Raw genomic sequence first — 25,589 nt, 5'->3', positions numbered from 1 at the left:
TGCTATCTCTCTTTCTCTCTCTCTCTTTTGCTTTCTCTCTTTCTCTCCCCCTCTCTCTCCCTCTCTCTTGCTATCTCTCTTTCTCTCTCTCTCTTTTGCTTTCTCTCTTTCTCTACCCCCCTCTCCTTCTTTCTCTCCCCCTCTCTCCCTCTCTCTTTCTCTCCCTCTCTTGCTATCTCTTTCTCTCTCCCCCCCTCTCTCCCTCTATCTCTCTCTCCCTCTCTTGCTATATCTTTCTCTCCCCCTCTCTCCCTCTCTCCTTCTCTCTCTCCCTCTCTTGCTATCTCTTTCTCTCTCTTTCTATCCCCCTCTCTTCCTCTCTCTTTCTCTCTCTCCCTCTCTTGCTATCTCTTTCTCTCTCTTTCTCTCCCCCCTCTCTCCCTCTCTTTCTCTCTCTCCCTCTCTTGCTATATCTTTCTCTCTCTTTCTCTCCCCCCTCTTCCTCTCTCTTTCTCTCTCTCCATCTCTTGCTTTCTCTTTCTCTCCCCCCTCTCTCCCTCTCTTTCTCCCAGTAGCCGTGGGGCGACGGCAGGGTGATCAGCTGTGAAGCGGAGCTACAGAACGGAGGCACAGACGGCGGTGGCTAGACGCCGTACATTTCTGGCGTTGCGCTGGGCATGGACGTGGGGCTTGAGCCTCCGTCCTGGTCCAGCCAGCAGGCAAGTGCCAGCCACGCAATTCCAGCATTTCCAGCCGCCGCCGCCGGTGCCTCTGATCCTCTGTTCCGAAGCTCCGCCTCACAGCTGATCTCCCTGACGTCGCCCCACGGCTACTGGGAGAAAGAGAGAGGGAGAGAGGGGGGAGAGAAAGAGAAAGCAAGAGAGGGGGAGAGAGAGAGAGAGAGGGACCACCCTGCCACCGCCCCACGGCATGGCTCCTGCCCGCTGCCGCTGCCATCACCCTCCCGCTGCACGCCGTCCTCCCGCTGCCGCTGCCCTCCCACTAAGCCCCAAAGCTCACCTGCTGACAGGGAAGCTCCAGCCGGGCGGGGCGCCGCAGCTGCTGGAAAACTTGGAAGGCGCAAAGAAGCAAGCTCAGCTTCCGGTCTCATAACTTTTTTCTCTTCGCAAAAAGTTGCGAGACCAGAAGCTGAGCTTATTTCTTTGCGGCACACCTGACTATGTCTCGTGGCACACCAGTGTGCCGCGGCACACCGGTTGGGAAACACTGCTCTATAGTATCGTTTTGAGGGAAGGAGTTGAAACAATTTAGTATAGTAGCATATGGGGAAATGGGATCCTTTCCAAGTCTATAGAAGAAACATTATGCTCCTGAATAATGAAGGTATGTTTAAAGCAGTGATGTGATTGAACTGCCAAATAAGCCTTTCCAAGTCATCCAGCGTCTCAGTCAATTAATTTGCACTATCCTTTTTGAGGGGAAGATGCACTGGTGCACTGGTGAGATCTTATAAGCAGCTCTGGCAGGGGGATTATTGCTGTTTCATGAGCCTAGAACAGTGTTCCCCAACCTTGGCCACTTGAAGATATGTGGACTTCAACTCCCAGAATTCCCCAGCCAGCGTTTGCTGGCTGGGGAATTCTAGGAGTTGAAGTCCAAATATCTTCAAGTGGCCAAGGTTGGGAAACACTGGCCTAGAAATGGCATGTAAGAAAGGCTTTTAACTGTGATAATGGCTACTTAAAGAGTTCAGCCATTGGTATGTGTTTATTCTGAGTAGCTGCTGAGGCAAAGTATTACCGTATTTGAATTAAAATCTAGAGATACTGTGTAGAAAAAATAAGCAGAGAAAGACAATTGATAAGGAACATCCTCAAGCCTATTAATAGCATCATCTCAATTGGTTTGTTTTGAGCTTATGGAGATATTTTAAACAATGTACACTGCTCAAAAAAAATAAAGGGAACATTTAAACAATATAACTCCAAATAAATCAAACTTCTGTGAAATGAAACTGTACACTTAGGAAGCAACACTGATTGACAATCAATTTCACATGCTGTTGTGCACATTCAACTTTGTACAGAACAAAGTATTCCATGAGAATATTTCATTCATTCAGATCTAGGATGTGTTATCTGAGTGTTCCCTTTATTTTTTTGAGCAGTATATATATTAATGAATGAAGGTAGGAGGTTTGACTCAAAGAAAATCATCATTCAGGAATCTTGACCAAGGATTATTAATTTTTTCCTAATGCAAAACAGATCAAAGATTGCAAACTGCTAGGTGCCATTTAAAATAGGAGGTACCTCAATTATATCAGCCAAGAAATACATGAATATCATATCATCTCTCTGTAGGGCATCATAAATTGCTCAGTCATGTAATGGAAAACAAACAAAAACCAGCACAGAATGTATCTGCGTAGCTTGGTTAGCCAGTAAGCAGAAAGGAATCTATAGGTTTGTCCCAGTGGTAAAATCTATAAATTTTCCCTACTGGTTCTTTGGGCATGGCTTGGTGGTCATGTGACTAGGTGGCTGTGGCCAACTTGTAAATTGTGTCGAAACTCACTTAACAATGTTCTTGCTTAGCAACCAAAATTTTGGGCTTAATTGTGGTCATAAATTTTCTTTCTTTCTTTCTTTCTTTCTTTCTTTCTTCCTTCCTTTCTTTCTTTCTTTCTTTCTTCCTTCCTTCTTCTTTCTTTCTTTCATCCTTCCTTCCTTGTCTCTTTTTACCCTCCCTCCTTCTGTCTCTCTCTTCTTTTGTTTTTTTCTTTTTTCTTTTTTCTTTTTCCCCCCTTGTCTCTGTCTCTTTAGATTTGCTTGCTATATATCTTTGTGTATGTCTGAGAAGTCCATCTTTCTTAGCACTTCCTTGTTGTGAGATTTATTGCTTTATTTGATTTATGCAAACTAGATAGCAATCTTCAAATGTGTGAAAGGTTCTCACAAAAGAAGGAGGACTGTCCTTATTCTATATTGCCCCAGAAGGCAAGACCAGAATCAACACATAAACTACCAGGAAATACTCAAGTTAGACATCAGAAGGAACTATGTAAGCTGTCAGCCAGTGAAACAAAGGTAAGTTCTTTTGTCACTAGACGTTTTTAAACAGAGGCTGCATATCCGTCTATCACAGATGTTTGAATGGACCCCACATTCGGCAGTGGCGGGGTTTGAACTAGGGCCCCTTCCAATTCTGTGGTTCTGCATCTCTTAATTTTATGTCTGAAGGAAAAACTACCCCTAACGTGTACATGTTTAAGAGCAATTTCACTTTTATTGGGGGGAAGGGCAGCTTTCCTAACCACAGAAGAAGCTGTTACTTTGGTAAATAAGTGGTGACTTTCATATACTGTAGTTGAACCCTGGACATAATAGAGCTTTTGATTTCATTTTCTTCTATGGTGAAGCTGAAATAAAGCATCCCTGCCCATTTAGGTATTTTAGAGCTAGCGTACAAAGTGCTATAAAGAACCTATTGAAAAATCGGGCATAAATGAAGAAAACACGGTTGTGGGATTATCGCATTGTAGAGATTGTAATCTATGCATTTCTACATTTATGCCATCATAGCATTTTTGTTGTTGTTGCATAGGGACTCAAAATCTAACTTTAACTGACCTATCTTTCAGTTTTCACGCTAAGATAGCACAGGGTGGATTCGTGAGCTATTTGCAGCATCGCCACAAATAGACATCTTCACTAACTTGGCAGCAACATTTTGAAACAGGGAACAGAGCAATGCAAGTTAGAGTTTTCTAATATCGCAACACCAGGGAAAGCTTTCCTAAAGTGGCTCCTAGCAAGTTAGCGTGCCTTCAGATGCCAGATTTGGTCTTTTGTATTTTCCCCAGAAGTCCTGCTATGCAGCTAGCAGGAAGCCATTTGGAGAGTTTTGGTGGTTGCAGCTTGCTCCTGCTGAAATGTATTCTCCAAAGAGGTCAGATGACAAGGACACAAATAGAGTTCCCAGATCCTCTAATGGGGATACAGTTTCACCTAATGTGTTTTGTTTTTTTCCTTCCCTTGTTTGTTGTGTAACAGATATCCTTCCCCTAATAAAATCTCCTGTTCTGTTCACAAAGCAGTGGTTTCAATGAGCAACTTGGATTACTTAACTTGTCTTTCTCTGGTCTTCTCCAGAACTTAATCTGATGCAAAATTTATTTTCGGGATCTTAGAAGCTGCCAAATTGGCCAAGGAACATCACTAATGGATGCTGCAACCAAATATCATAATGGGCTCATCCTCTTATCCCTTTAAATGCAGCTTGAATGTGCTCCAGCACTATTTGTTATATGATATGACCTCATGACCTTTCCTTTATTTCACCCCAACCCACAGCTGAGGAAGCTTAAGATCATCTTTAACTGTTGCAGTTTTAAAACAATTTCCCATAACTTTTGCTCCAGATAAAGTCCAGCATTGATGATGTGACTGATGTTACAGTCCGGGACTGGAGTCAGACCAGCTCCTTGTGACCAGGCTACTGCAGATATGGTCCCAGGGGCGGGTTCTATCTTTTACTATAGGTTCTGTGGGCGTGGCTAAGTGGTGGGCATGTGACTGAGTAGGTGTGGCCAACTTGATCTTATTGATGCACACTCAGTCACATGACCTCCCCACCAGACATCTAGCCATGCCCACCAAGACAGTTTTGGGACTCTGACAAAGAGAAGGGGAGGGGGGGAGAGAGAAACTCTCAAAAATAGACCATCAGAGGATTTAGGGTCTGGGAAAACCAGTGATGGGCTCCTACAGGTACGGTCAGATATGCAGTACTGGTAGCAAAATTTTGAATATTTTTCTTTTTTTCCCTTCTGGGCTCTGAGTATGTTTTTCCTATCGTGGTAAATGAGGTTGAATGTGTATAATTTTAGAAGACCTGTGTGCCTGTGCGTGTGTGTACATACACATAGAGTTAATATAGTAGATAACGTATATTTTTGTGTGCCTGTGTGTAATATGTTTGTACATATATGGCATATATACATAGAATTAAATAGTATATTTTGGATGTTCAGTAAAAGTAAATAGATAGGGAAATTGTATCTCTTTGAGGCAAGAAGAGGCCAGGCACCGTAACCCTAACCCTTGACGTGAGTGACGTCAAGTTGGCCGCCTTTAAGCCAGTCACATGACCTTTAAGCCACCCCCAGTCACATGATCGTCAAGCCACTCCCACTTGGTCGCATGGCCGGCAAGCCACACCCACAAAATAAACCACGCCCACAGTATGGTAGTTAAAAATATTGTAGCCCTTCACTGGGGAAAACCATAAGTTTCCTAGAAGGAATCAGAGCATTCAACTTTGCAGCTCAGAGGACACACCTATGTTTATAAATCTGGTGGGTGGATGTGGGGAGGGAGACAACAGGAAGGAAAGATAGGAAAATTATGCAGGCAAGGCACTGGACAGTGCAAGCAGGGCGGGAGAAAGAGATGAAAGTCCACCCGATCCTGGCATGGGAAAAGTGTGTGGGGGGAGAGGAACTGGTTGCAATATCCTTAAAAGCCACCTCTGCGTCAGGCATGGGGGAACTGAGACATCTCCCCTTGCCTATGTAGTTTTATGTATGGTATGTTTGTATGTATGCTTTTTAAATAATGAGGTTTTTAGACTTTTAATATTAGATTTGTTATTGTATATTGTTTTATCACTGTTGTGAGCCTCCCCGAGTCTTCGGGGAGGGGCAGCATACAAATCTAATAAATAATAATAATAATAATAATAATAATAATAATAATAATAATAATAATAATAACAACAACAACAACAACAATAATAATATTCAAAAGCATACCCAGGTGCAGCAGGAGCCATGGAAAAACAGAGAGCCCAGATTGCATGTGCGCGCTTGTGCCCTGCAGTCATGCGTGTTACCCTCACTCCACCCTGGGTTCCTCCTATTGCGGCTTAGGTGCAATTCGGAGGGAATCAGTAGTTGGTTGCTACCAGAATGATAAAGGACACCGCTTCGCTTCTTCTGCATGTGTGCGTGTCCCAGTATGTATTTGCTTCTGTGCATGTCCGGAAGCAAAATTTTGCAAGGGGATGCATGCGTGCAGGAGATTTCGGTGATTTTTTTGCTCCTGCGTATGCGTGGAAGCAAAAAAAATCTCTCTTGCGCACACATTCTCTTGCAAAAGTTTGATTCCTGCACATGCACACATGCAGGAGAAGCAAAAATGCATGCACAGTGCACTGTGCTAGTGGCAGGAATGGAAATCTACCCCGGAGGGGATCCCTAAAATATCTGGACCAAGTAACAGCGTGATGAAGCAACGCAAGTGACTCTATGCATTTCTCTCTATAAAGTTGGTCGTGTGTATCCATTATATTCACACATGTGGATTGCACATGCCTGCATACAAAACCCCCATAAAATCCCCTATTTGTGCAAACTATAGTGAAAAAAAGATTAGCTTCGGGGTCGGGGATGGAGATATTTTCACCCTTCTCTGCACCCCTCCCTTCCCTGGCCAGATTTGTTTCACCATAGTTTGCATGTGGAGAGGTTTTCCGGCTGGGTCCCGACTACTTTGCCCTTCCTGCCCGAGAAAGTGGCTGATTTTTATTGGGGTTGGCTGGGATGGGCTACAGGCAGTGGTGGGCTCCTATGGGTACAGTCAGGTACACAGTTCCGGTAGCAAAAGTTTGATATTTTTTCTTTTTTTCCCTTCTGGGTTCTGGGTATATTTTTTCTATCACAGTAAATGAGATTGAATGTGTATAATTTTAGAAGAGGTGTGTGTGTGTGTGTGTGTGTGTGTTTGTGTGTGTACATACACTTTATATAGTAGATAATCAGGGGTGGGCTACTGCCCGGATGGGGGCGAACATAATGGAGTAGCGAAAATGGAGCTCCACCCCAGAGCACCCAATTTGCACTGAAATATGTTGAAACAAAATGCATAAGCCCATCACTGGCTACAAGATGCACACCTTGCTAGCAGCTTTGGATCTTGCAGCTTTTTCGGGGTTTCTTAAAAAAACAACAACACACCTCTCCAGATGAGCTTGAAAACTTCCAAGGTTGCTTCACCCTCAGAGCCTGAAGCAACTCTTGGCCCCTGCACAGTAAATAAAAAACTTATTGTGAGTGCGAGGCAATTAACTTCTCACACTTGCGAGAAGGTTTTATTTACTGTGTAAGCACCAGGAGATGCTCCAAGGCTGCAGGCATTCGGGGGAAGGGGGGAGAGGAAATGCTGCCCAACTGCCCCTCCCAAAGCAGGTTTCAAGTTCAGCTGGAGAGATGTTTTTTTTAAAGACCCCCCCCACCCCCCACCCCCCAAAAAAGCTAGAGCTGCCTGGAGGTACCAATCTCCAGTAAGATACAAATCTCACAGACGGTGTGGCCTCTTTCTAATCAAAATCAATGTTCTGTATAAATGTAGAATTAGACATGGGCCCATTCAACCCATGCTCTGCCCCACCTGCCACCCCCACATTGCACCCCATTGTGAGATGTGCATCTTACCAGAGACTGGCACTTCCAGGCAGTGAAAGAAACTGCCACCTCCTGCCTCTGTTCATCAATGAGGCTGAGCAGCAGTAGGAAGACCACGGGAGGCACAGGAAGTGGCTGCCTGCGATGTCCTCAGTGATCACAGGTGTTGTGAGAGGGGAGGCCCAACCCCCTTTAGGAGCCTCAGTTTACTTGTGAGCACTTTTGGCCTCTCACGGCCAATGTTGCTCACGAATAAACAGCCAATAGGATCTGCTGTGTGATTCCTTCACAGGCCAGGCCGACTGGGGGAAACACATGGGAAGAGCTCCAGTGCCACGATCTTCCTGCTGTTGGTATTGCCCCTCAGCCCGCTCTGCCAGCTCTCCCACCCCTGCCCATCCACTGGCCCGTATCCTTCAGCCTTACCTTGGCCGGCAGCGGTGAGGTCAGCAGAAGTACGTGGCTAGATTATTATATCATTATCATTATCATTATCATTATTATTATTATTATTATTATTATTATTATTATTATTATTATTATTTAGATTTGTATGCCACCCCTCTCCACAGACTCAGGGCGGCTCACAGCAGCAATAAAACAATATACAATAACAAATCTAATATTAAAAGTCTAAAAACCCCATTATTTAAAAAGCATACACGCAAGCATACCATACATAAAACTACGTAGGCAAGGGGAGATGTCTCAGTTCCCCCATGCCTGATGCAGAGGTGGCTTTTAAGGAGTTTACGAAAGATGAGGGTGGGGGCAATCCTAATCTCCGGGGGGGGGGGAGCTGGTTCCAGAGAGTCGGGGCCGCTACAGAGAAGGCTCTTCCCCTGGGTCCCGCCAGCTGACATTGTTTAGTCGATGGGACCGACTCTGTGAGACTTGGAGATATTATGCAAGTAGTGGCTGGGTAGGGTGGACAGGCAAGGCGTGCGAGCCTCGGGCAGGCAGGGTGAGTGAGTGGGACCAGTTTGGGGGCATGGCCAAGCTGCTGCTGCTGCTGCTGTTGTTATTATTATTATTATTATTATTATTATTATTATTATTATTATTATTATTATTATTAATTAGATTTGTATGCCGCCCCTCTCCGCAGACTCGGGGCGGCTCACAACAGTTTGGAGAACCAGTCCCTATTTTTTACTACCGGTTCTATAGAACTGGTCTGAACCGGCAGGAAGCCATCTCCAGTCACCCCCCCCCATTAGAAATTGCCCTCTGTGGCCATTTTGACTAAAAGAGAAGGGCTACCTAAGTGCTGAGAAGTGTGACGTTAAAGCAACACTTTCCAAAGCTCATATATGGTCTTACTGTTTCCTTAAATGCTCAGGTGTAGCACAGGTTGGGGAGACTGTCAGAGCTCTGTATGAAAATATCTAATTCTACATTTATACAGAACATTGATTTTGATTAGAAAGAGGCCACACCATCTGTTCTCCCAGAATTAATTTATGATTGCAGGAAGAAGTGGAAACATTTCTGAAGATTTGAGCGATCCCAGGAAAGAAAACAGAAGGTTGCATTAATGAAATAAAGAGACAATTACACAAATAGACAAATGACATTATAATATGTTAAGCTACACGTGGTTCAAAACGTAGTGCTATAAGAAGTAATGGGCATTTCTTGCTATGACTATCCTTACTTTTGGAGAATCTCTAATTTAAAAGGTTATTTGGCTGATGGTTGAGCCTGTATTTTGGTTATTTTGGTTTGTAACATTGGTTTTATGTTGGCTCCCATATCTGTTGCTTATTATTTTCCTACGAAGCTTTTATGTCGAATTTATTCTTTATTAGTTACCTAGAATCAAATGTTTGAGATGGTCGGACATATGGATGGATGGATACAATTTTTCCCTGATATTTTATCAAGGCTGACAAACAGGGGTTTTTTCCCCTACCGTTTAGTCATAGAAATGTACAACCCTGTTAGAACATAGCAAGTTTGTTCATTGTGGGGGCTAGGAGGAAGAAATGTAAACTGTGGGCGATACAATTATGGCAATAGAGATGAAGTTCAGGATCTAATATTACCTAGCTGCACCACTGGAGGGGGAACGAGTATTGTCAACAAGAATAATGAATTTTAAGCGACCAGAATTTTTCTTAAAAAAAGAGCCTAGCTGGAGACAATATCTTAAGCTCTATAACTATGCAGGCATATGTAGCATCTTTACATTTTTATATTAACTTTTGCTTTCAGGGCTTCATTTTGCCTTCTGAAAAACAGTTCAAACCATAATAAAAATACTCACTGTAGAGCAAAACCAATAATGAAATATTTTGACGGCTGTGAGCAACAACAGCTCTGAGAGTTTCTGGGTTGTTTTTATTTTTCCACGAGCAGAGAGCTAATCCTCATGGGCAGTAGGAATGCATTACATCTGTTTCTGCCTTGACCCACTGCGGGTTGCAGATGGGGCACATGAAAATACATTTCCCTTCCAAAATCACCCCGCCCCGGTCCCTGCATTGGGTCCTATTTATGTGGAAAACAAGGACTGACTTTGCACTCATTTAACTCTCATGGCTGCTTCCCAAAAATTCTAGACTTGGATTCCTCCCATTCCGATGAATAGCCCTTGACAGGGGTTTATAGCACCAAGGGGAATATGCCTTCAAACTGTTACAGTCTAGGATGACTTAATTCAAGCTAGCGGCATAGGATCTGGGTTGTGGGGGTTTTTGCATGCCATTTTTGCAGCTATCCAAAATCTGCCATGTCCACCCTGGATTACAGGAGCCCAGAAGTACCAGGAAACACCTCTTGGCTCCCTTCCCACTTTAATTTAATCACAGGGGCACTTTGCACAAAACCCTTTGGGCCCTTCTAGACTCTTTTCATGTCCGGTGCTGCAGGATCTGAGAGAGATGGCTGGAGATTAGAAATACCTCCAATTAACTCTGGTCAGAGCTGTCTCCTTTTTTTTTGCGACTGATGTCTGAGGTACCGGAACCAGTTTCTGATTAGAGAGGAATGCTGCCAACATAGTCTTCATAACTGTGTAAATCGTATTTCCTCTCTCTCTCGTTCCCATTGCTATATTTGTTATGAATTCAGGAGGGGAGGGGGAAGATGGGGAAAAATAGCACAGTTTCTTAACAAGCTTTCCTCCAAAGGAGAGATGAGGGAATGGAGTGGTTTTTCAGAGGGATTTGCGCTGTTTTCTCTTCCCTGGGAAGGTCACAGGTCTATAATCGATTCAGGGCATGGGAGGAGCCTTTAATAAAGTTCGCCAGAAATAGCGGATTTCAGTCAATCCAGTATCCAGGAACACATGTTTAGAGATATCAGTTAATATTTGTAGATATATGGACCAAATATACTGTATGAACTAAGTATATATATTAAGGGTATGCCAATGCTACGATGCTAATCCGCTTGTCTCCTGTGCTTCTTTCCTATGCTACTCCTGGATTGCTCTTGTGTTCCAGAAGGCAACTTCAAAAAAAAATCCAGTCTGGATTATAATGGTTTGATAATGGAGTTGCACTGGTGCCCAACCCAGACTGTAACCTCCACTAGGCCCTGAATTGTTGTTCTTGTCCTTCTCACCTGTGAAGAGAAGCGAGACTCACTGGCTTGGCATTGTGTGTGTTGGCCTCCTGGGATCTGCCATCCTTTTGGTGGATGGATCTTTCCTCACTAGTCCTTATGGCTTTCCTTCGCTTTCCCCAATGTTGGCACAGATCAGAGATTGGTTGCTACCGGTATGCCCCAGAGTTCCATTCTGGCAGCAGCTGCTAGATTTGTGCGCAACCGCTCCGGTGCCATCTTCGCCGGTCCGTTGGGCGGCGCCATCTTTTCCCCTGAATTTTGGGGCCTTTTTTTGCTTTCTGCGCATGCTCAGAAGCAAAATCTTGTGAGGAGTCGCTTGTGCGTGTGAGAGATTTTGGCATCTTTTTTGGCCAAATAAATCGCCGAAATTGTGCCTGCACGAGTGTCCCCTCGCAATATTTCGGCATGTTTTTGCTTCCTGTGCATGCACGGAAGCAAAATTGTGTGAGGGGACATGCACGCACAAGCGCCCAAATCAGCAGGGTGCATGCAGAACCCACCACTGGCACAGATGTATGGCTTCACATTCTCCTCTCGGGTACCCTTCTTTGAGACAGCGCAAGCCCTTTCTTTTCCCCTTGATTGTACCATCATTGTTCAGATACAACAGTGATCCAAGCAAAGAGAATAGGTTGTTTCTTTGATCCTCTGAAGGGCCAGCAATAAGGAAGGAACAAATGGGCAGGGACTGTGCCAGGTCTGCTAGCCAGGAAGAAGTGAATCTGTCACAAAAAAGTGCTGCTCTGAAGGGCTCGAGATGACTTCAAACCAAAGACCAGCATTCAAACATAAATGGAGGCTGCATTTGCAATGAACTGTGAGTGGATAACTTCCTTGTTCCTTGGCTTAAGAAGTGGCGGGCGGTGCATATTGGTGAGAAAGTAAAGGAAAAAATGATATCTTCCTAGCAGTGATGGGCTACGAAAATTTTTACTACCACACTGTGGGCGTGGCTTATGTATTTTGTTTCAACATCTTTCAGTGCAAATTGGGTGCTCTGGGGTGAAGCTCCAAATTTTGCTACCGGAACTGCGTTCCTGACCGTTCCCGTAGGAGCCCATCACTGCTTCCTAGTAAGCAAAGCATAAAAGAAATCAGGGTTCCATAATTGGTTTCTTTATGAGTCAAATGATGACAAACCTGCAAAAAATGGAAAGGGAAGGGAAGAACAGTGGGTTGCTACCGGTACAGTACAGTTCTACAAACTTGTAGCAGTGGTGGGAGGCTCCGCCTACTCACCCCAGATGCTTCTGCACATGCCTGAACTAGTAGCGATGAGATTTGGAACACATCACAGAAAGGAAAGTGAAAATAAAAAAGAAAGAAAAGAAAAGAAAAGAGAGATGATAGGTAAATTGATGATAGATAGATAGATAGATAGATAGATAGATAGATAGATAGATAGATAGATAGATGATAGATGGATGGATGGATGGATGGATGGATGGATGGATGGATGGATGGATAGATGGATGGATGGATGGATGATAGAGACGGAGAGAGTTGAGAGTTGATGTTTCTGGTGGTAGGCTTTATTAAAGATTTGGCTGAAGAAGAATTTAGGTCTGCCTCTCTTTGCACACCAGCTGATAAGCTTTCCATCAGGCGCCAGGGGTTGTACAGATTCCCTTGTGATGTGGCCTAAAGGCCACCAGAATGTAAACTGAACCAGAGGACTGTGGAATGTTATGGTGTTACATTCAAATGAAGGTCTTCTTTAGATGAAATGATAGCAGTGAGCTTGACTTTCCACTTCACCCCCAACAGACTGAAACTGATGGAAAATGCTTGAGGAAATTAAGAACGAGACTAATGAATACCAGATTGGGCTCTAAAGAGGTTTATTTTAACCTGCCTGCCTGAAAAATGAAGTTCAGTTTAGTTAAAGCTTCATAGTTGGACTCTAAAGAGGGGAGAATACAGAGGATCGGGATGGAATGCTGGTTTTCCTATCTTGCTGCAAATAGAGAAGAAAAAATAATAATTTCACATCCCAGAAAATACAATTAATATTGCATTCTGATCCTGGCAAAGGGAAGTTAGGTGAATTTCACTAAGCAAGAGAGCAAATGAGCAAGCAAATGCTAACTAAGTTGAAACAAATGGCTCAAGTAATTAAATTAGAAAAAAATATCATATTGCTTCCCACCTCACCACCCCACGCAGATTTTGCTTTTATAATCTTATATTTGAAATACATTTAAATTGGGAATAGAGCCATTCTGATAGATACCTTAGAGTTGACAAACCATATTTGGGCCGCAAAATTCTAGATGACCATTAGGTGGCAGCAAACAGCAACCAAACTCTTTGTCCTTGGCTGCCATTTAGTGGACATCTAAAGTTTTGCAGTCCCTATATAGAAGGAAGGTCCTAAAAAGGATTTGGTTTTGTGTACTTACTTCCAGTGGAAGAGTATGGATTGAGCTAATACTATTGTGCTGGCAAAAGGATTCACCTACGTCTTTGCAGCTATTCCACTTCAAACACAAATTATGTTAAGATTTTATGTCTTCATGTTTCAATATAACATATAAATAGACCAGGGATGAAATGCTCCCGGTTTGTTCGTGCCTGTTGATTGTAGGAGAACCAGTTGCGAAGGGAGCATGAGGCTCCGCCCACCAGCCTGGATGCTACCATTTGGGTTCTTTTACCCTCTGCACATGCACAGAAGGGTAAAAGAACCCAAATGGCGGCATCCAGGCAGATGGGCGGAGCCTCACGCTCCCTTTGTGACTGGCTGTCCTATAACCAATAGGCACAAGTGAACCTGGAGCATTTCACCCTGAGATAGACCCTAGAGTTATCTGTCTAGTTCACCACATCCCTGTTGGCATTTCAAATCAGTGAAATATACCATATATGTGCTGCCAAAACAGATCATTCCTAGATGGGAGTCAGGGGTTTCTCTACCTGCAAAACATTTATATCACAAAAGGGTGATTCCCTTTCAATCCAAATGATTCCCTTTCAGATTTGAAAATAAAAAGACATTTGTTTTGGAAGTGTTCGATGAAATGCCAAGTTCAACCTTAGCTTTATTTTCCCCAATAAGCACCACTTTTACTTTATTATTTGATTTTATAGGCAGTATATTATTAAAGATGGCTTTAATAAGCGTGCATTCAATCAGCCTCTTTGGGTTGGGAAATGCACTTCAGTAACTGCTTGTCTGTGTTGGAAGGGTGCACAAAGTTACACAAAAGCAGTCCGCTTTGCAGTTCTCTGGAAGTGGGTGGGGTCAGGTGGTTTTGAACATGCAAGAGCTAACTTATTCCAGGCTGTTGCCAACAACAATTTTTGCCTCTGTGGAAAACCCACAGACTAAGCAAAACGTGGCCGGCTCTGGGCCAGCAGCTGGAACAACACCATGTATTCCAACCGGAAGAGAACCAGCCATCCAGAACATGGCCTTTTGACTCTCTCACACCCAACCAAGGAGGAAGAAGTAGAGATTGCCCCAGCTTGCTTGCTGATACCATTCAGTTGACATTTCAATCATCATTCCTATGTAGGTGACACATATTTTCTAGGTTGTAGTGACGACTCACCTGCCCAGGGCTATTACGGTACATACTGAATTCTTGAAAGTTTAACAAAGGTGAGCTTTGCTGCACGCACTTTGCAAAATTGGATCTCTGAAACCTATTGTTACGAACAAGAATTGGTTTAAAACACTAAATGTGCATCTGATAGCCAGCTACTGAAAAATTATGCTCCTGCTGTAAGAATTGCATTGACTAGTGGTGTATGTTTCCAATGTACAATTCAATTCCAATGTACATTCAATTCATGTGGTTGGGCGGTAGGAAAAGCAAATAGGATGCTTGGCTGCATAGCTAGACATATAACAAGCAGGAAGAGGGAGATTGTGATCCCGCTATATAGAGCCCTGATGAGACCATGTTTGGAATACTGTGTTCAGTTCTGGAGACCTCACCTACAAAAAGATATTGATCAAATTGAATGGGTCCAAAGACAGGCTACAAGAATGGTGGAAGGTCTTAAGCATAAAATGTATCAGGAAAGACTTAATGAACTCAATCTGTATAGTCTGGAGGACAGAAGGAAAAGGGGGGACATGATCGAAACATTTAAATATATTAAAGGGTTAAATAAGGTTCAGGAGGGAAGTGTTTTTAATAGGAAAGTGAACACAAGAACAAGGGGACACAAACTGAAATTAGTTGGGGGAAAGATCAAAAGCAACATGAGAAAATATTATTTTACTGAAAGAGTAGTAGATCGTTGGAACAAACTTCCAGCAGACATGGTTAGTAAATCCACAGTAACTGAATTTAAACATGCCTGGGATAAACATATATCCATCCTAAGATAAAATACAGGAAATAGTATAAGGGCAGACTAGATGGACCACGAGGTCTTTTTCTGCTGTCAGTCTTCTATGTTTCTAAGGCACTGGTCATCACCTATGAAGTCCCATGTGACTGAGGCCTGAAAATATAACTTATATGAGGACATTTTTTTTTTGTAGAACTAAGTTGTGCTAACTGTTTGTGAAACAGTTAGATTAGATTCATGGCCATGCAGAGAAGGCAAACCCAATAACGCCAATCATATATACCCTAAAAAAATTGATGTAGGTTACTTCATTGCCTTTCTTCACTGTTCACATAGATTGTGTTGTTTAACTTAAATCATAGTGGTTAGTTACATGCTATCTCTTGCATTTGACTATAGGACACAGAGTCTGCTTTGAGACAAGATTTTGGTTGTGCAATCCGCTTGCTTAATTTATGGAATGCTGCTTTATCATCCCCCAATTATGCCTCTCACATGTTTTCCCACTCCTTTTCCCTCCTCCCACTCATCTTTTTTTATCCAAAAAAGGAGACGGATGAGGTCTTGATTAGTAAGGCTGGAAGCTTACTAATGGAAGACATGTTTTGGAAGCCTTCCACTTCAGGAAACTCTTTTTGATTGGAACATCTGCAGTATAGGAGGAATTCTTGGGGTCACTAATAAGTCAAGGCAGAGCATTAGCAAAACTCTTGATCCTTGTCATCATCCTATAATGGCAGTAAGTTCATCTGACCGCATGCCCAGTACACATGCATTCTCTTCCTCACAATCAGAACCAGAATCAGAATCCAAATAGAGCTGGAAGAGACCTTGGAGGTCTTCTAGTCCAGCCCCTTGCTCAAACAGGGGATCCTATATCATTTCAGACAAATGACTATCCTAACCCCCAAGAAAGATTGTTTGCAATTACGTATTACTCTCTTGGAAGAACATCAGGCTTCCTTGGAATATGGTTTGAAAACCACTAGATCAAGGGTGTCAAACTCACAAGGACATGCTGTCATCATGTGATGTATCGCAACTTCCCTCGCTAAATGAGGAGTGGGCGTGGCCAGCATGTGACACATCCAGCCTGTGAACCATGAGTTTGACATCCCTGCACTACATTGTAAATGTTGTAAACGTTATAACAAGCTGCTCATGAGGACTGTATTATTAATTATCATGCAATTCTAATTTATCTAGTTTGGATAGATTTACGGGAGCAGATATCCCTAAGCTTGGTTCAGTGTAGACTTTAATTCATTGTCTTCTACCAGTTATTAATGTAGTTACTAACAAGTCTGAGTGACTAAATGAAGACTCTCAAAACTGATTGCATGATTCTGCAGGAATGCAGGGACCTCTACCTAAGAATGCCTCTACTTACGAACTTTTCTAGATAAGAACCGGATGTTCAAGATTTTTTTGCCTCTTCTCAACAACCATTTTCCATTTACAAACCCGAGCCTCTGAAACTGTAACCGGAAAAGGCAGGGAGAAGCCTCCGTGGGGCCTCTCTAGCAATCTCCTGGGAGGAAACAAGGTCTCCACCCTCCCTGTGCATGCATTATTTGCTTTTACGTTGATTCCTATGGGAAAAATTGCTTCTTCTTACAAACTATTCCAATTAAGAACCTGGTCACGGAACAAATTAAGTTCGTAAGTAGAGGTACCACTGTATTCTTCAACCTGCATTTCTGCAGAAGCATGCAATCTGTTTTGAGATTCTTCATTTTTTTAAAAAAAGTGAAATGGCAGCATGAATGGAAAGAAAGCAAAACATCGGTTCACAAGATTCCAATGCTGGAAAGAACTTAGAGATCAGGTAATTAACATAAGATGGATCATAGTGGGAGCAGGACAATACAAAAAGGATATTCATCTTCTTTAACAATAGCAAGGTCTTTGATGGCATAAATCATGCCAGAATATGGGTGCATTATTAATAGTTTTGGTGTATTGTTAATAGTTTTATCACAACAAGGTTATTCTCTTGAGCAACTTCTACCTGAATTTGGAGAAAAATCTTCAGATAAGGGACTGTAGGATGCATATTGCCCTCAAATTTAATCAATTTATAATAGGAAACTATTATTAAAATGCCAGGATAGGAACAGAGACAACCTGGAGATCCATACACTAATAGTTGCAAATATACAGACAATCAAAGTAGAGAACATATAATACTCATTATGAAAATAAACATGGCAATAAAATATCTGTGTCCATGTTAATGTAAATTCCAATGAAGAATGCAATGCCAAATTTGGACAAGACAACAAAGATAAGAACAGTTCCGCAGCAACAAAGAATACAGCAATTAAAGCAATGGTATTTCCTTACTAAAATATGGCTGTGGAATCTGGACACTGAGAAAAAACGAGAGAAATAAGATACTGTAGAGAGCATTACATTACGGCTTCATGTTACTAAATATACTATGCACTGTAGCAAGAACCAACTAATCAGTGCTGGGCTCAATACATTCTGACATTAGGCAATTATTTTTTCTAAAACTTTTATTTAAAATTATAATATTCAAGTAAAGTTACAGAATAAAGAAATTCATTTTAAAAAGAAAAAAGGGCAAAAATAAAAAAGAGAAAAAAATAAAAATAATAATTAACATTAAACTATTTCTTAAAGTAAAATGGAACTTTTTTTTCCGTTCCTTCCTTACCTCATCCCAGACAATGATCATTTTGAGAGATAAAGTGAGTTTGCAATAGAAAATAATATAACTTTTCTCGGCCAGGGCAAGAGAAGTTTTTTTAAAAAGGAGATTAGGTGGGTAGATGTGACCAAAGAAATTACTCTAATATCTCAGAAGAGCAAAGTGCTGTCATTGTAACCAGCTCAATATTACAAGCATTTTCCACTATAGTCATCAGTGCTCAAACCTGACTCAATGCTACCTACATTAATTAATTCATGAAATAAAGACAGATGCTAAAACATATGTCAATTTCTTCACAATTACAACACTGTGTGGAACTGAAGAACTAGTTTATGTAACCAACAAAGAAGAAATAACCTTGTCACTGTGCATGCCAGAGTAACACTCCTATCTGAAAACCATACCAGAATAACAATGACTCAGAAATTTAAAAGTTCCATTACTCTAATACAGGACTCCTCAAATTTGGCAACTTTAAGACATGTGGAGAATTCTGGAAGTTGAAGTCCACAAGTCATAAAGTTGCCAAGTTTGAAGACCTCTGAGATAGATATACGAAGCCATAGCCATAAAACAACAGTTTGATAGTTCAGAAGTCTTCAAATTTGACAACTTTAAGACCTGTGGACTTCAGCTCCTAGAATTCTCCAGCCAGCTATGCTATGCTGGCTGGAGAATTCTGGAAGTTGAAGTCCACAAGTCTTAAAGTTGCCAAGTTTGAAGACCTCTGCAGCAATGTTTTTTCTGTAAGATGTCTTAGATGCGATTTCTGAATAAAGCCTCTATTCTGCTTATATACCGGTAGTTAGTCCCCAACTCACGACCACAAGTTAATTTCCATTGCTAAGTGAAGCAGTGGCTAAATGAGATGCAATTTTATACCTTTTTCTAATACTATAGTTGTTAAGTGAATCAGTGCAATTGTTAGGTGAATTACATGGTTGCTAAGCAAATCCAGGTTCCCCTATTGTTTTATTTGTTGGAAGCCAGTTGAAAAGGAGACAAATGGAAATCACATGGCTCTTGAACATTGCAACCCACATAGGGTGGATGTGGGGGAGACATCCACATGCCGCAGGCTTGTTTTGCTCCCGATGGAATCTGCTGATGAAGCCTCCTCTGACCAAGGAAGCATGAGTGACAGGGAAGAGGGGAGTTTGGCAGACAGCCCAGGAGGAGATCAATCATCTGTATCATCCTTGGATTCTGAACAAGAATTAATGACACATCCACCCATGCGTAGAGTGATGCATAGGAGACAACAACTGAAGGATTATTACAAGAGAAAATGAGGCCACCTGTGGTTGGGTGGGGCTCTAGTAATTAGGGCTGCTGCTATAAATAGCAGCGTGTGGGTTTGGCCATTTTGAAAGAGTATCTGATCGCAGTTCTTCAGGAATCCTGTGTTGCTGTTTTCTGGACTTTGTTGATTTTTCATGCCTTTGAAACCAAAGCAGAGCAATGTGTGTGTGTGTGTGTGTCACTTTGTTGGAAGAAGAAGGGGTGTGAAGTTTCTTCACAGCTGCTAGCTAAGTACTTAATGACTGCTTAAGGGAAATTGTACAGACTACCTGGTTGTTTTGGGACGAGTGCTCTTTGCAATACAAAAAGAGTGCTTAGTTTATTTTGAATTTTGTGATAAAGAACATTGTTTTGAATTTTCAAACGTGTGTGTGTCTGAAATTTGTACCCTTGAATTTTTGGGAGGCTCCTACCAGAGAGCCCAGCAGAACACTTACCAAGCACTTACTCATGTAATCTTGGGGATGCTGTAATGGTCATAAGTGCAAGGATTGGCTTTAAGCCATTTTTTTCAGCGCCATATCTTCGAAGGGTCACTAAAGGAATAGTGGTAACTTAAGGGGTACCTATATAATAGCATAATAAATTTAGCCCCAACCATATGACTTTGATTTCCTTGGGATCATTAATCTGACATTGGTTTCCCGCTCAGATGTATCATTTACCTGCTGTAAAAATACTATCAAAATATTCAGCAGACTTTTGGAACCTTAATCCAATGTATCCCTTTTGGGGGGGGGGGAATTATAAATCTATAACTAATTGAACTCTTCGCTTCAGTCTAAATGTTATCATATAAAAATCCATTGATACAGTGAGGCTCCCTGTTGGAGGACTAATGATATCAATCGAATTCAAGTCGTTGATGTTCTGTTTTTCTTCTTCTGCAAGGTTTTATTTCTAGGAGAAGGGACAAAACCAAGAAGATTAGAAGTGGAAGAAAACGTTTTCTGGATTCATAACAATTCTATGAGTAGGTACAGATGACCCCTACAGCTTTGGGTATAAAGCTATCTTTTAATTAAGTGAGTTAAAACATTTGTACCACTAATATCCCCATGAAATACTGCAGGTAGTTCTCGACTTGCAATGGGTTGATTTACTGACTGTTCAAAGTTATGGTGGCACTTGCGAAAAAAAAGACTTATGAGCAGTTTCCACACTTATGGCTGTTGTGGCATCTCCATGGTCACATGATTTACGTTCCAATGCTTGATAATCAGTTCATATTTATGACGGGTTCAGCAGACAAGAGTTCTCTGTCGCGGCCGCTACCAGTTGCGCAATTCCCGCATGAGATTTGGCTTCTTTGCATGCATAAGAAGCCAAATCTCCTGTGAGGATGCTCACACATGCAAGATTTCACCAATTTTTGGCAATTTCTTTGTTTCCACACATGCGTGGAAGCAAAACCGTCAAAAATAAGCGAAATCTCACATGTGCGAGCTCAAGAGGAGCTGTGCATGCAGCTCCATTTTTGCTAACACGTCTGTACTAGTAGGAACTCAATACTGGGTTGCAGCATCCAAAAGGGGTCATGTGACCATCTTTTCCGACCTTCTGACAAGCAAAACAAATGGCGAAGCCAGATTCACTTAACAACCATGTGACTAATTTAACAACAGCTGTGATTCACTTAATGGATATGGCAAGAGAAGTCGACAAAACTCACTTAACAAATTTTTCACTTAGCCACAAAAATTCTGGACTCAATTGTGGTCGTACAATGAGGACTACCTGTATATGTAAACAAGAGAACCTAAGCTTTTAAAACTTTTTAATACCTCCCCTCCCTCTTCCATTTCTCCAGTCTCCAGTACCAGTTGGAAGAGTTTGGTTTTGTGAACAAAATTGAGAAGGGCAGCAGCCATCTACCACACCCACGTCCACACACTGTTTAGTGCCTGGCCTGCCTCCTCAGGTGCTTTTAAGTGCTTTTCATTTACAAGAATGACTTCTTTATCATGGTGGTGCAATGGTTAGAATGCAGTATTGCAAGCTAATTATGCAGACTGCCAACTACTAGCAATTTGGCAGTTCGATTCCTACTGGCTCAAGGCTGACTTATCCTTCTATCCTTCCAAAGTCAGTAAAATGAGGACCCAGATTGTTGGGGACAATATGCTGTCTCTGTAAACCTCTTAGAGAGGGTCGTCAAGCACTGTGAAGCGACATATAAGTTTAAGTGTTATTCCTATTGCTACCTTTGTCCTAGCTGGTCCTGTTTTGTGGGCAACAGAATAGATGACTAGACATGTGGGATTCCTACTTGCTTTGCCTTATTGGACTGTCTCTTTGCATTTGGTTGGGATCAGAGGAGAAACGGGGAGGATTATACAAACATTTCCTGATCCTGGAAAGGAAATGGATATTAAATAGTGCCTTTGGGAGGCCAATGGGAGCCGAAGGACAGATTTGTGTTCACTTTGGCAAACCTTTTGCCTCCCTGCAACAGAAGGGCCTTGTGTGCTACACGCAGGGGTGGACAGAAGGGAAGGAGACATCTGGCATTAATGGAGTCAAAGAAATGGCTATTCCCTGGCTGAGAACGCCACAGAGTAGAGGTGCAAGGAAAAATAAACATTCCACAGAGAACAGTTTTCCATCATATGTGAGATCTATGCATAGGGGGTGTATTTTCTTTGGAAGGTTAGCTATATAAACACGGTGGCTCTAAGGGGAAGCTTCTGCTAGGTGAAAGGACTTCGAGTGGGGCCACATGAATTAATCCAGAATAATAGGACTCACAGAAACAGGACTGATGGAAAATTTTAAAGGTTTCTGGACCACGGGGATCCCACTCACACACTACCCCACTCCAACTATGAAACTGAGGGTGTTATTCTTTCCGTTTTTCTCAGTTTAAGCCCACTCTTTTCAAACCACCCCAGGTCAGCCTCCAACTTGGGAGCAATGCTTGGACTAAAGCTTTCTGTAGCTTCAGTTGGTCTATCACACTTTTAATATCTCAGTTATAAGACTGGGTTTATTTCACAGGTTCCATAACTAGTAAATGCTCAAGCGACAAACAATTATATTGGTCTGTTCTCCATCTGCCGTGGACTTTGAGGTTGCTCAGTCTGAGCCATGTCCAATTTAAGACACCATATGTTGAAGCAAAGCAACAATTTCTAGCCTTTACTCCAGCAATCACCAACTGGGGTGATTGGTGGTACACAATAAAATTTTGGTGGTCCGAAGAAAAATTATGTGCATTTCTTATATTGCACTAAATCAGGGATCCTCAAACTATGGCCCCTGGGCAGATATGTGCAATGAACATTTGTGTTGCTGCAGAGATTCTCCCCCTTTGTGAAGGTTGGAGGGGGGCTGAAATTCCAACTTGAGGTCTGCTTCAGTCTACTGGTGCGGGGCTTTGGCGAAGGCTGGAGCGAAGTGCAACTGGTGGTGAAGACCAGGTGGGTCTTGTTCCAGTGGGAGTTCATCATGACCTGCAACTGGTTGATCATCTTAGTCCGCTGAGCCTCCAGGCATTGGTACCTGGACTTGCAGTCCTGCACGCCTTCCCTTTGCTTGGAAAGCAGGGGCTTCCAGTGCTCAATGAGGTGCTTCTTCTGAGCCTCCTTCTCGGTCAGATTCCATTTGAAGTGAGCTGTTCCGCCAACTCTTTCTCATGGTGCTGCTTAGCTCTAATAGCTGCTTCCTGTTGGAGCACTAAGGAGCCTGGGCAGGTAGGCGAGGAGGGGCTGGGAGGGGAAGAGCGAATAGAGGCCGGTGAAGCTCCCCTCAATGTGAGTGATGTCAAATTGGCCACAACCACCCAGTTAGAATAGAATAGAATAGAATAGAATAGAAAAGAAAAGAAAAGAATAGAATTCTTTATTGGCCAAGTGTGATTGGACACACAAGGAATTTGTCTTGGTGCATATGCTCTCAGCGTACATAAAATAAAATAAACATTTGTCAAGAACCATGTGGTACGACACTTAATGATTGTCATAGGAGTCAAATAAGCAATGAAGAAGCAATATTAATAAAAATCTTAGGATATAAGGAACAAGTTACAGTCATACAGTCAACATGGGAGGAAATGGGTGATAGGAATGATGAGAAAAACTAGTAGAATAGAAGTGCAGATTTAGTAAAAAGTCTGACAGTGTTGAGGGAATTATTTGTTTAGTAGAGTGATGGCGTTCGGAAAAAAACTATTCTTGTGTCTAGTTGTCTTGGTGTGCCGTGCTCTGTAGCGACGTTTTGAGGGTAGGAGTTGAAACAGTTTGTGTCCAGGATGTGAGGGGTCAGTAAATATTTTCCCCACCCTCTTTTTGACTCGTGCAGTATACAGGTCCTCAATGGAAGGCAGATTGGCAGCAATTGCTTTTTCTGCAGTTTTTTTTTACATGACTATCTAGCCACACCCACCCAACTAGTCGTTAGGCAGATCATATTAATGGTCCGCAGGATTTAAAATTATGAATTTAGTGATCCCTGAGGCCCGAAATGTTGGTGACCCCTGCTTTACTCAACTAAACCAAGGTACACAGTATTCAAAGCTAGCCAAAAGATTTTAGAACAGCGGACATAATATTCAACCAGAATGCCTTTCTGTTCTCCATTGTGAAAGTACTACAATAACAGAGTAAACAATTCCACCACTTGCTGAAAGTCTGTGGCAGCCACCTCACTCTGTCTTATGAGAAACCAGCTCTGATGCAAGTCAGATGTCCTCTTGAGAGATGTTCCTGCTTTCAAAATTTAAGGTTGCACTGAACTCAAGAGAGGTATATTCACTTCATTGTATGCTAATACAGGGTCTCCAGCCTTAACAACTTTAAGACTGGTGGATTTCTACTTCCAGAATTCCTCAGCCAGCTTTGATACCTGTGCACACTGAACACACCAAATGTCACATTGATTCACTCATGACCTAGAAATACTGCATATTTACAATTGATCATAAATAAGGACTTCTGACATGCTATCTACTCACATATTTCTTGATCTATAAAATAACGGGTTGGTTCCTTTTATAGCATGCTAAAAAAACCATCCCAAAACAAAAGCCATCTTTACAAGCAAGTTAAACATAGGAAGAAATATTGGAGTGGGAGTCATATCCTCATATAGAAAATTCTCAAAGTGAATATAAAGATAATACCAGACTTTTCTCTTGAATGTAATGGAAAAAGTCTTGGGGGAGAAATTGGAACTTTGATGTTATGTATGTTATGTTGGGGTTTTTGGGGGGGAATTTTTGAAATTGCTTTTCTATTAATTACATGTCTTAGTGGTTAATAAACATCATGTTGCCTGGGTATTTTGCTTAGCAATATAGATTACATTCTTGATCTCCACCCCTTTTTTCAAACCACTGATAAAATAGATTCCTCATTTGATAATATTCTGTGTCTTTTGTCTGTTTAGTTTTCAATGTCAATCTATCCATTTCTGCACCGTCTAGTATCTTCTTAATTATCTCTTCCTCTTGCGGTGTTTCTTCCTTTTTCCAATATTGTGCGAATATAATTCTTATGATGTTATAAATGTTGTGCATTTTATGCATAAAAATGGAAGGATGTTTTAATCCTTACAATGGATGATTGCAAGAATTGATGCAGTTAGCAGAGATGGCTAAATCAACTGATTTCATGAAAGAAAAAAACACACAAAAGTGCTTTTATACATAGTTGAAACTGCTTCTGAATTTTGTGTTTGAGGTGGAATAAAATGAAACTTTGATTTTGGGTTTTACTGATTAGATAGTTTTGTTGGTCAAGAAATGGCTAGTTTCTACTAGTAAGTAAAAGTAAAAAAATGGTTTTTTCTTATTCTACTGCATCAAAAAGTGTTGTGGTTAGCTCTGGCCCAGCTCCTGCCCCAAGGAATGTAGAGGTGGATGTGGGGGAGACAGCCACATGCCGCAGGCCTGTTTTGCTCCCAGTAGAATCTGCCGACGAAGTCTCCTCTGACCAAGGAAGCGTGAGTGACAGGGAAGAGGGGAGTTTGGCAGACAGCCCAGGAGGAGATCAATCATCTGTATTATCCCTGGATTCTGAACAATAATTAATGACACATCCACGCATGCATAGAGTGATGCATAGGAGACAACAACTGAAGGATTATTACAAGAGAAAATGAGGCCACCTATGGTTGAGTGGGGCTGCTGTAATTAGTGCTATAGATAAAAGTGCAGCCTGGTGTTTTAGCCTCATGGAAGTTTATCTTATTATTCATTGTTTCGTCAAGATCGTGTTTTCTTCTGTTCAGGATTGTGTGTGTGGACTCTCTGGACTTTAGAATTGGACTCAATTTCCCAGTTATTGGGTGAGCAATTGGACTGCATTTAACCTTTTCCAACCCATTCGTCTCAACATTTTTCTCTTCCTTTTTCTCTCTCCTACT

The 25,589-nt window shown here is 42.0% G+C and overlaps 1 protein-coding gene across 1 annotated transcript in view; it reads left to right on the top strand.

Moving 5' to 3' along the window:
• Positions 1–2,961: 2,961 nt before the first annotated feature.
• Positions 2,962–25,589, top strand: part of SYNPO (synaptopodin) — a 240,520-nt gene continuing 217,892 nt past the window's right edge. The window contains exon 1 of the mRNA XM_070739062.1: positions 2,962–2,990. The gene's annotated coding sequence lies outside the window, so the exon portion shown is untranslated. The remainder of the gene's footprint in view (positions 2,991–25,589) is intronic.

Source organism: Erythrolamprus reginae, chromosome 2 (assembly GCF_031021105.1).
Source record: "Erythrolamprus reginae isolate rEryReg1 chromosome 2, rEryReg1.hap1, whole genome shotgun sequence".
NCBI classification, from domain to species: Eukaryota; Metazoa; Chordata; class Lepidosauria; order Squamata; family Dipsadidae; genus Erythrolamprus; species Erythrolamprus reginae.
This window is presented reverse-complemented; position numbering and strand designations above follow the sequence as displayed.